Here is a 12,281-nt window from a genome sequence, read left to right as displayed (position 1 = left end):
GGTCATTTTTTATTTACGATAAGGTGATTAGTTTATATTTTTTTTACTTCTGCATCGTATATTTTAAATTGCGTGTAAGATTTCTTCTATGTAGGTATTACAATAGGTGCTAGCACGGCCTGATGGGTTAGGTCTTGGCAATGCTCCTATATTTTAGAGTTCTGTAAACTTGATAGATGGGTTGCTGGTGTTCCTAATTCTATTTATATATATTTTTTCATTGTAGATTAGAAGATCTAATGGAGCGGTACGATGTTTGGAATGTGTTAATATAACATGATATTTCCATTTGTTCACGAGTTGGAAACAAGTTTAATTGAGAGTGTGATCAGTTGAGTTTATAGGGTTATGAGGTAGTGATGTGCATGAGTATCGAGTTTATACTTCCTTTGAAGTTTGCAATATGCCCTTAAGAAGAATTAAGTTGTATGATTAGTTTCCCTTCATTGAAGCAAAGGTAAGAGTGAAGCAGGAAGGAATTTTGAGACAAACAATTAAAAAAATAGATTGAAGGTATGCATCATGTATTATTTAAGTTGGACAAATTTGAGTTGTGTCTACTGAAACAGTTAAGAGAGGTGGATTTCATAAAAAAAGAAGGGGTGATCTCATTGTACATTTTTTTTTCATTATTTTATATAAGACACTTTTCACCAACCCTATAGCCGTATATAGGAAGTTTGCTCCTCTATTGCTTAAGATTTTTAAGGTTCTAAGAGGGATTGTGGATGTTGATGATACTTTTAATATATCTTGCCGAAGTTATTTAGCGGAAATGATGAAGTGGTAGGTCCATGATGTTAAGTGCGTGTTAAGATTGCAGGATGTTTTCCCTTTTAGTTGTGAGTTGTAACAAGACTATCACATGCTTTAGTATTGAGTGAGCAATCAACAGAGTTTATGCAATTAGCAGATAGCGAAGTGCGTGAGTTTATTAATTTTATGCATCCGGTAATATGTGCAATACAGAATCAAGAAGCATTTGTCAGACCAATAAGTTTTTCTTCCTTGATGCATGATGGAGCAGGAAAATGAAAGATTTGATATTGAGGGCGTTCATCATGTTTTTTTTTACTTGCTAGAAAGAATTGGAGTCGTGTCTAAAGAGACTGAAAAGCCAGTCGGGTTCGGTGAACAAAGAAAGAGGTGAGTCGATTGTACATTGTTGGTCCTTGTATCTTTTAATTATAAAAGAGTTAGAAAGGATTTCAAATTTGTATAGATAATAGACTGAATTGCTTTGGTCCTTATAATTAATAATAGTAGGTAAAAATAGCTAGTAACTATCTTTGAAACCATAAAAATAACCTTTGATTTAATTTCTAAGTGTCTATCCTTTTAAACTTTCGTCAAAGTCTCCAGAAACATTGCCTGCCATAAAAAAAAAATTCACCAATTTCTCTTCAAGCTCAACATTCTTGCATCCTTTCATCTTTAAGAGCTTTAACTTTGAAAATTCTATTTAACAATTCTCAAATTATTCCTTTGTCACAACTTTATAATACCTTTCTCATTCCATTGCATAATGACTAAACTGCATAATTTTAATTATTATTAATTACTTGATAAATAATTAACAATTGCTATTTTTTAAAGTATATAAAAGATTCAAATTATTACACTTACATCGATAAAGGATCTTTCAATATTGTATAGAACTGTCCCAAAATTGAAACTCTTTATCAATGTAAGTATATTAATTTGAAAATTTTAAATGTTTTAATTTCTTTAGCTATTGTTTATTATTTTTCAAGTAATTAATAATCAATTAAAATTATGCAGTTTAGTGATTATGTAAAGGAAGCAGGAAACTATTAGAACTTTCGGGCAAAGGAACAATTTGAGAATTGCCAAATAAAATTTTAAAAGCAAAAGCCCTTAAAGGTGAAAAAAATACAAGAAACTTGAGCTTGATGAGAAATTAGTAATTTTTGTTGTTGGGGCAAAGTTTCTGGAGTCTTTGAATATAGTTTCAAAGAATAGACATTTGATTTTAAATCGAAGCATGTTATTAGGATTTCAAAGATAGTTACTATTTTTACCTACTTTAATTATAAGTACAGAAGCTCTGTATTTCAAAGATAGTACGCTGAAATGCTTTCTAACTCCTTTAGAATGATAATACTAGAACCAACAGCGTAAAATAGACTCACCTCTATCTTTGTTTACCGAACCAATTTGTCTTTCCAGTTCCTTCAGACATAACTCCAATTTTCCAGAAAGTTAGAAAAAACACAATCCTTTCCTTCAATCTCAAAATTTTCATTTCCTCCTTCACCTTGCATCAAGGAAGAGAAACTGACCGAATTAGAAACGGTTTCTTGATGTTGTATTGCACACTTTATCGGATGCATAAACATAATAAAATCATGCATATCCATATCTGATATCTATATAAACTTAACTAATTGCACACTCAATTCTAAAGCATGTGATTACCTTGTCGCCAACTCAAGTACAAAAGGGAAAACATCATTCAATGTTAACACATAATTAGTCTCGCTCAGATGTACAGATAAAGTCGGTTATTGCATTAAAAGTTGAAGTTGCATAAACTTCCAAAATATCTAACAACTAAACAAATGGGGAAATACGCCTAGAAAATTAAAGTCAATGTACCAAAACTCTAACAAGACCCATAAGAATAAAGAAGAAGGGTCAAAACCCCAAACTAATGTACAAATAACTAACTAGATAGTCAAAATACGCAATGATGGATACAGATCAAAGAGAACTCATCGCATCTTGGAAGAACTAGCTCACCCTTGAATTGGATTGGCGATCACTGATCTTCTAAGTGAGGCCTATCAATAACCGCCTAAGAATGACCTATACTCAACCAAGAAAGAGCGAGTGCAGTATTAGTACACGACCACATTGTGCTTATAGGATTACACGATTATCCCACTAAGTGCTATATATATATATATATATATATATATATATATATATATATATATATATATATATATATATATATATATATAAAGTAAATGCAACAAAATAATAACATGCATACACCGGACATATACAATATACTCGTAAATTACAAACAAGGAAGCATTTCACAATTCTCAAATACCACAATTATGTTAAGTCATTGGTCCTCTCATGGAACCCAAACACAAATTGTTAGCATACCGGAACGAGATACCCAATCAAATGTTTATACTAGAACATGACAACTGATCCCATAATTACGTTGAAATGTGACAACAAATCCATGTTATTGTGCTATAATGCAACACTCGATCCATTCAACAAGATATAATCACAAGCACAATTTTATTCTCAAGATCATACAATCAAGTCATGATTTATGGCTTTCATCATTCATCTATCTTATTTGCAACAAGTATGATCAATAATGCAACATTTACATATATATCAGATATCATAATGAAACAAGAATAAACATGCAACATACAATCATATAATCATAACCATTACCTACCTCGAACAAAAGATTTAATCCCCTAAGAAACTTGATTTTTCCCTTTCTGGATTTATTCCGCTTGTTATTGGTCTACAAACGATCAATATAATATGAAAATCAATAAATAATAATTACTAATCCAAATTATTAAAAATTCTAACAAACCTATATCATACCCATGATCCAATTCCCAAATTAGGACTTTCTTCTCCATAACTAATTCCATATCAAAACTCTTTGTTATCGATAATTCCCCATTAAATTACGTTCTATGGATCAAAAAATGGATCTGGGAGTTAAAAATCTTACATGTAGCCTCAAGAATGGTCATAATCTATCAAGAAAACCCCTGCGTTCATTCCTTATCTCTCAAGTTTGATAATAATATCGCATAACCCTCAATTAATCATCGTTATTAAATTATTTATTTACACACGATTTTTTCCCTTAATAATCAATCTTTACAACAGAGAATCATACTATGTCCTTAAACTTTTTAAGAAATAAAATTTAAACAATTTCTAATCATTCTCTAGCCAACAACATATATCTATATAGTAAGTCATGCTAACCTAACCAATAACCTCAAACTTTATCCATATTAGCCAATAACGGTCTAACATTTGCCCTCTCAAGTTGTCAAAGAACGTTCTGCCAAAGTTGAAAATTCTAACTTTCAATTTAAACATTGCCAAATTTCCCTTCCCAATTTGATTATAACGACCAATTACCAACTTAAAGATGCATCCATTCCATCCATTCGATGCTATAGTAGTACAATATTTGTTCCAAAATTGGACTGTAATTTATGAAGAAACGTACTAGCAGAAAGACCCTTATTTTTTCTACAAAATATTTACTCCCTAATTATTATATAAGAGAAACTATAAATATGTGAAAATAACCCACTATTAAGTTTACATTTATTTTCCTTAACCACTAAAATAATTATAAAAATTACCACATTAACTTCACAAATGTAGTTATGAATATTGCAAAATACTCATTTAATGTCAATCGAAAAATATTTTATAAGAATAAAAAACTCTAACACTTAAAACGGCTAAATGGTTAATTACTTCAGTAATTAACACTATTATTGAATTTACTCTCTCCCTAATTTAAAAATAAAACAATCAACTTGGCTGATATATTTTATTAAACTTATTAAGTACTATTTAAATAAGACAATTCCAATTAGAATAGGTTGTTAGCAGTAGTTAGCACTATTATTATACAAAGAATATAATGAACATTTGCACCTAACTCGACTCAAAAGTTATCGATTTCCTAAGAAAAAATAACTTTCTTATATAAATTATGGGACTCTAAACATTCATTATTCCACACGGCAAAAGCTAGCTATTAATTTGGGAGAGCCTTGAATGCTCCATACTAGGTAGTAATCACTCTAACATAAGTAGGCAACTTTTTGTGAGGTAGCCCTTTTTGAGTTGGGTAGTCAGCGCCTTCCTGGAACCGTGGAAACAAAGGGTGATGGATATGAATTTGATATAATCGATACAATAAAGGAGAACATGAAATTAATATAGAGTAAGAAACACACAAAATTCTTATGACATAAATGAGCTTATTTACATACTTTAAGAAAAAAAACATAGTATAAATCATTATCATATATAGTTGAGGATGTGTATATCAATTAACATGAGAAGCTTTGATTGAATTTGAGTATACACCGTAGGAGATTAAGGAGTTGAATAAACTCGGTCTCTTGGTAATCCTAGATGAATACGAAAAGTTTAAAATTAAAAAGAAAAGTAAAAAGGGAAATAAAAACAGTAAAACCTTGTGAAATGCAAAGGCTATAGTAAGTATTTTTTATATTATTTAAGAAGTTTTATACTGTTCATGTCTGAGTTGGTGCACATCTGTCACATTCCTTAATGAGAAAAAAATAAAAGCATAATTTTACTGGGATAAGGCAAAAGTCGCCCTAGACTATGACATAAATATTAGAGACACGCCTTAAATAAACTAATCTCCTACTCCACAACCACCGAGCCAAAGTAATTTTTGTTTGTAATTTGGTACAACTTTTGTCTTACATGGCAACTGCCTGACTCCATGCAGTTCAGGTACGTGGGAGATATTTTGATTACATGTAAGTCAAAAAGGTGTATATATTTTTTTTTAAAAAATATATTCGGCGGTAATAGGACCTTAGTTTAGTTAAGGTGTGTCACTGAGATTTGGTTCATAGATTATCTTGGTGGGGTACTTGTAACTTTTCCCTAATTTTACTATATCATATTTTGAATATAATATGTTAAATATGTTGATAAATATATTGGAGAAATGAATGGTACTTTCTCTCGTCTATATTTAGTGAATTTTTAGGATATAACACTCCTATATAAGAAAAATAATAAGGACAAATATTAAAGGCTATTTTAAATTATTTTTATTATTATTCCTAATGTATTCTCGTAATAATGTGAAGTAGTTAACAGCATCATTGAATGAAAGGATAAATGTGAAGAGAAAAACCCCAATTAACAAATAACTTTGAAAAAATCACTTATTTTGAACTATAAATAAAACTTGTGTTGATTCACTTTATATGGACTAAAGGTAACAAATCTTAATAGTTAATTGGCTAATTAGATGAACTTTGGATCACCTTGTTTTTCACGCCCCGAGGAATCCCCGGGACGCGGACACAGAACCTAGGACAACAAGTGATACCAAGCTTACACTGTTGGCATGAACATTAGTATACTAAAGATAATAAACTTAATGCAGAAGCTAAATCATAATTTAAACTGAAAATATGGGAAATAATCATATACTATATAGCTGAAATATTTGATATACTAGTGAGTTTAATACAAAAAAATTATTAACTCAATACCAAGCAGAAACTAACTATGTCTGAAATTAGTCTCTAAACTAATTAGAAATGCTAAGACATGCCCCAGCTAATTCTCGTACAGACCCAATATACCCTACCAGATGTATAAAAGCATGCAAGCGTGATCACTAAACTGATTTTTCAAAGAGGGGACTCACAACCTACTTGGCTAGTAGTTTTGGGACTAATTGGGTATGTTGAACCCTAGTCCAACTCAGTATAATGCTACTCCCAATGAATTATGTAATTAACTGATTATGCTGAGTTTCTGTAAATACTGGATAGCTCAAAACTGAATATGCAAACTTAGAATGCAACAATTAATGTTATAATGATGCAATAATAATTGAGGCATGTATATCTTAAATAATTGAAATATCTTACCTAGCATGTGTAATTCAAGAAGTAAGGAAAAACATAGCTATGATTATGATATTCATGCAATAACTAGAGTAATAAAATGATAATCTGATTTGGAACATATAACTAATGAATTCATGAAGTTATGTCGAACTTCTAGAAACCGTAGGTCTAATCATGATATGTAAATCAAGAATATGACTGAAAACTAGGGATCATATGGATGAAAGAAACCCTCTAGTGAAATCCCAGATATGTAGTGATGAAATTCACGAAGGATCACATAGATTTTGGGGATGGAACTGCGAGAACCTTGTTGCATTCTTCATCTAGGGTTTTTGACCTCTTTCTCCTTTCTTGCTTCTAATTTTCTATTTTTGATTAAAAGATTTGACTTAGGTAAGTTTTAGTTATATTTCTAGGTTTAAACTGACTAAAATATAACAATTTAGGGTCAAAACGATGTATCTTAGGGTTTAAACAAAGTGGAAAAACACCAAAAGACCCCCGAGTTAATTTATGTCGGACCAAACGACCACCTGAACTAACGGTCCTTCATTCAATCTACGGACTACTATTTGAGTCCGTAGGTTGGGTCTGTTCGACAGGCCTTTACTAAAACGAGCATAACGTTTTACTTGGAGGTCTGATTTTAGCAAGGTCGGTAGCTATGGAAAGCTAATTCAATTATCTATTTTTCGTATGTCATGTGACAGAAAATTTATTTTTTGCTGAGAGTTATGACTATTTGAAGTTGAGCCAACATGATTACCACCCCTTACTGACTACTATACATCACGTATGGTCAGACGTACACACCATAGATCGAATGAAAGTCTTGCTGGACAATCGTGGTTCATGTCAGAGTAGGTAAATTGGGTGTTCATAGACGGATAGAGATTATGGACCGTAGGTCTGTCCGTCGTTCGTCACTTTGTAATATTTTCTGGGCTTCAGACTCAAACGACATATGTGCTGTACGGATCGTGGGTCAGGCTATGGTCCGTTGATGGTAACCGTCGATTGCACCAACAGATTTCTGTAAAAGATAATATTTGGTGTGTTTTTGATACGGATCGTTAGATCATCTCCCCCTTGTGAACATTTTTCCTCCAATAAAGACTAAACTAGCTGAAATAGATGGAGAGAGCTGCAGTCTCTACTACTAAACACTGAGAACAGAGTTTCTGACTGAATTTAGTTCTGAGAACATGCAAATACGCTGAAAATGAAAGTACAAATGGATGGAACATGATTCGATGAATGAATTCATGCATGAATGACTAGATAACTGCAGAAAACCTATTACCTCAAGCTGGAGAAGGATCTGAAGGAAAGAGGTGAGTATACATGGCTTTCGTGGCTGCTTTTACTTCCCAAGTATCTCCCTCTACGGACTTACTCATCCCCAAAACCTAGACTGCAGTGACTTCTTTATCTCTCAACCTTCTAATATGACGGTCACGAATCTCAAATGGTACATCCTTATAAAAAAGACTATCTTTGACTGTCACACTCTCTAATGTTACTACAAAGGTTGGGTCACCCACACACTTCTTCAAGAGCGAGATGTGGAAGATCGGATGCACTGCTGCTAAGTCTTCTAGTAACTCTAACTTATATTTCACCTTGTCAATCCTTTTAAATATCTTGTAAGGTACTACATATGTAGGACTGAGCTTTCCTTTCTTGCCAAATCTCATCACCCCTTTCATAGGTTACATTTTCAGAAAAACTCAGTCATTAACATGGAACGTTAATTCCCTTCTCCTAACATCTGCTTAAGATTTCTCACGACTTTGGGTTGTCTTAAGTCTATATCTAAGGAGTTGCACTTTCTCCATAGCATAAAGGACTGAATTTGGCTCTATTAAAGCAGCTTCACCATCTTTAAACAAACCAACATGAGATCAACACCTAGGTCGATACAAATCATCATAAAGGGCTATCTGAATTATGGAATTGTAGTTATTATTGTAGGTGAACTCAATCAGAGGAAGGTGATCATCCAAATACCCTTTAAATCGATAACACAAGATCTCAACATATCCTTTAGGGTCTAAACGGTACGATCTGCATGTCCATCATATGTGGTTGAAATGTTGTGCTAAGCTTAACTTGAGTACCGAGACCCTTCTGAAATGACTACCAGAAATGAGAGGTAAACAGAGGACCTCTATCTGAGAATATAGACAAAGGAACCCCATGTAACCTAAAAATTTCATTAATGTACAGCTTGGCATTGTCTCTGTCGAATTTGTAGTCTTGACTGCCCAAAAGCAAGAGGACTTAGTCATCTTGTCAACAATCACCCAAATCGAGTCATGTTGTCTACAAGTACTGATACGCTCAAACTTACTTCTCAAATAAGAAGTAAAGCGGTCGTGTCAAGTAAATTACCCAACTAGTGAGGTTGGGTTCGTTCCCACGAGAAAAATAGTCTACACTTAACTTCAACCTGTTATTACTATTGTTTGGTCCATGACTTCCTTGGAAAGTAAAAACAATAAAAGGGGGGTTTCTATTTCTAAATGAATGAAAATAACTACCTAAATTGAAAAAGACACTTAACAGCTTTGAATGTTTGATTTTAATAAATTAATCAAAGTAACTAGTGTTTACGTGTTCCCCACAGGTTCATAACTTGATAATTCTTACTATAACAATTCTTTCCTAACATCTTGCATGCAAAGTGATAAGTTATGTATTTCTAAATCTTTGGTCCGGCATCTAGAAAATCTCACTCCGCAACTTGGTCCGGCTACGTGTGTTGCTATCCTAACCCTTATCTTTACCTCATACTAAGCATCGTACTCGATATTTGACTAAGTTATTACCTCGTACCGATCAATACTAGCCTATTAGATAGTATACACTAAATCTATGTTGATAATTCTTTTCCTATTATCTACCTATTTGGTCCGGCAAGTAGCATTAAGGCAAGTTCTAACGTTGGCCATCCGTTAAAAAGAATTCTAAGCGAAATAATTATTAATACATGCAAGACACTATTCTAAAATTGTTATTTTAGTTAGGTTTTATCTCATTATTTGCCTATGGTTCCCACAACCCTAGTTATGGAGTTTAGTTACTCATAGTCATAATCACAATATTCAAATATATTAAATAAGAATTCATGTACTTACTTCAATGAGAAAGAGTAAAATCCGAAAGTTTGCTTGATTAATCACAAAAAGTCACTTGCAAGAATCTCAAAGTAATCAATAATCTCACAAAAAGTCTAATGATAATCTAGAATCTAACAATACAGTGTCTACTAATATGATGTCTAACAATACGGAGTCTAACAATGATCCAGAGTCTAACCTCAAAAACAAGGTTTTTCAAACTATTTATAGAAAATAAAAACCTAATTAAACAAGGACTCTATTTGTATGAAATCTGCCAAAGCGCGGGTGGGTCGATGGACCTCGCGACGGATCGTCATGGTCACGACGAACCGTCATGGAATCCGTCATCCCATACATATACAATTTCTTCTTCTGCTCTCTTCATTACCCTCGACGACAAGTATGATGGACCGTCATAGGAACAACGGTCCGTCGAGGGTCTTCATTCCCAAACACTTTAACTCTTGGAATATGGGTACTGGGATTACTTCTCTGAACTCCATGACGAACCTGCAGGACGGACCGTCATAGACACGACGCACCGTCACAAGCTTCGTAACCCCACACTTGGTCAGACTTCCCCATCTTCCTTCAGCAGCTGCACTACGCTGCCACCTACGGACCGTCACAAGCACGACGGACCGTCATAAGCTCCGTAGGTGGTCTCTTCTGCATTTGTTCGCTCAAAATCTCTGCATTCATCTTTGGACAGATTTCCTACAAAACAAAGATAAACTTATATAAAAATTAGCACAAAAAGGCTTTTGGACACGCTAAACTTAACGAAAAAGTATTTATAATACCGTGAAACCACGGTATATCAAGTACGAGGTAACCCTTTGATGAAATACATATTAATCACATCCCACTTCCAAGTAGTAATATTGATCTCTTGAGTGATACCTCCTGGTTTCTGATGTTCTACCTTGACTTCCTGGGAATTGGGGCACTTACTCACAAAATCTGCTATATCCCTCTTCATGTCATTCCACTAATAGACTTCCCATAGATTGCGGTACATCTTAGTTGCACCTGGATGAATAGAATATATGGAGTTATGTGCTTCTGCAACGATATGCTTTCTCAATTCGCCCACACCAGGAACACACAATCTACCCTAGTAGTGAAGTACACCATCTTCCCTTTGGAAGAAATCCTCCACTCTCTGATTGTGGAATTCACCCTTAAGTTCAAGCAAGATTGGATCACTGTTTTTGTTTTCCTTAACCTCCAATATCAAAGAAGATTTTCCCTATTCTGAACTGTTTTACCACTGTCTGATATGCTCATAATGCGAACTCCCAAGCGAGCAAGCCTATGAACATCCTTCACTAGTTCCTTTGTCTTCCTCAACATGGGCTAAACTACCCTTATATAATCTTCTAAGATCATCTTCTACTACATTTGTTTTACCACGATGATAATGCACACTCTTATTGTAATCCGTACGAAACTCAGGCTATCTCCTCTTAAAAAGATTCAACTCTTTCTAGGTGAACACATACTGAAGGCTATTATGATCAGTGAACAAATCTTAATGAACACCATACAAGTAGTGTCTCCATATTTTGAGTGAAAAGACCACTGTTGCAAGCTCGAGGTCATGGGTTGAATAGTTCTTCTCATGAACCTGAATTTGTCTAGAGGCATACTCTATAACCTTATCTCGCTACATCAACACACAACCTAGGCCAACTGTGGATACATCACAATAGATCACATAACCATGTGAACCCTATGGTAGAATCAAGAAAGTAGTTGTAGTCAATCTTGTTTTCAATTCTGCAAAGCTTTTCTCAGAATCATCTGACCATTGAAACTTGACCATTTTTTGAGTTAATCTAGTCAATGGTGAGGCTATGGATGATAATCCTTTAAAGAACCTTCTATAAAAACACTCTATACCCAAGAAACTTCTGATTTTTTTAGCATAGGTAGGTCTGGGCCATTATTTCACTGCTTCTATATTCTGTGAATCCACTCAAATACTCTCTGTAGATACAATGTGACAAGGGAAAGCAACTGATTGCAAGCGGAATTTGCTAAACTTAGCGAATAACTGGAGATCCATAAGAGTATGTAGAACAACTCTAAGATGACTCAGATGTCTTCCTCATTCCTAGAGTAAATGTGGATCATCAATAAAGACGATAACAAACAAGTTCAACTATTGTCTGAACACCCTGTTCATAAAATCCATGAAAGTTTTAGGGTTATTGGTTAGTCGAAACGACATAACTACAAATTCATAATGACCATACCGAGTTCTGAAGGCTTTTTTAAAAATGTCACTATCTCTAACTCTAAGTTGATGATAACCTGATCTGAGGTCTATCTTTGAGAAATGACTAGCACCCTGAATTTTGTAAAATAAGTATCACTCCAGGGGATGAGATACTTATTCTTGATTCTAACCTTTTTCAACTATTTATACTCGATGCACATTCTGAGACAACCATCTTTCTTCTTTACGAAAAAC

The 12,281-nt window shown here is 33.7% G+C and overlaps 1 long non-coding RNA gene across 1 annotated transcript; it reads right to left on the bottom strand.

The window, feature by feature from the left end:
* Positions 1-2,281: 2,281 nt before the first annotated feature.
* On the bottom strand, positions 2,282-4,238 carry LOC109121155 (uncharacterized). Its single transcript, XR_002028558.3, has 3 exons — positions 3,613-4,238; positions 3,455-3,526; positions 2,282-2,829 (listed from the first exon to the last, which is right to left on the bottom strand). It is a non-coding gene; the product is annotated as an uncharacterized lncRNA (long non-coding RNA).
* Between the last annotated feature and the right edge of the window lie 8,043 nt (positions 4,239-12,281).

This window comes from Solanum lycopersicum, chromosome 9, assembly GCF_036512215.1.
Source record: "Solanum lycopersicum chromosome 9, SLM_r2.1".
Lineage (NCBI taxonomy): Eukaryota > Viridiplantae > Streptophyta > Magnoliopsida > Solanales > Solanaceae > Solanum > Solanum lycopersicum.
Note: the sequence above shows the minus strand (reverse complement) of the source record. Positions and strands in the feature narration are given on the sequence as shown.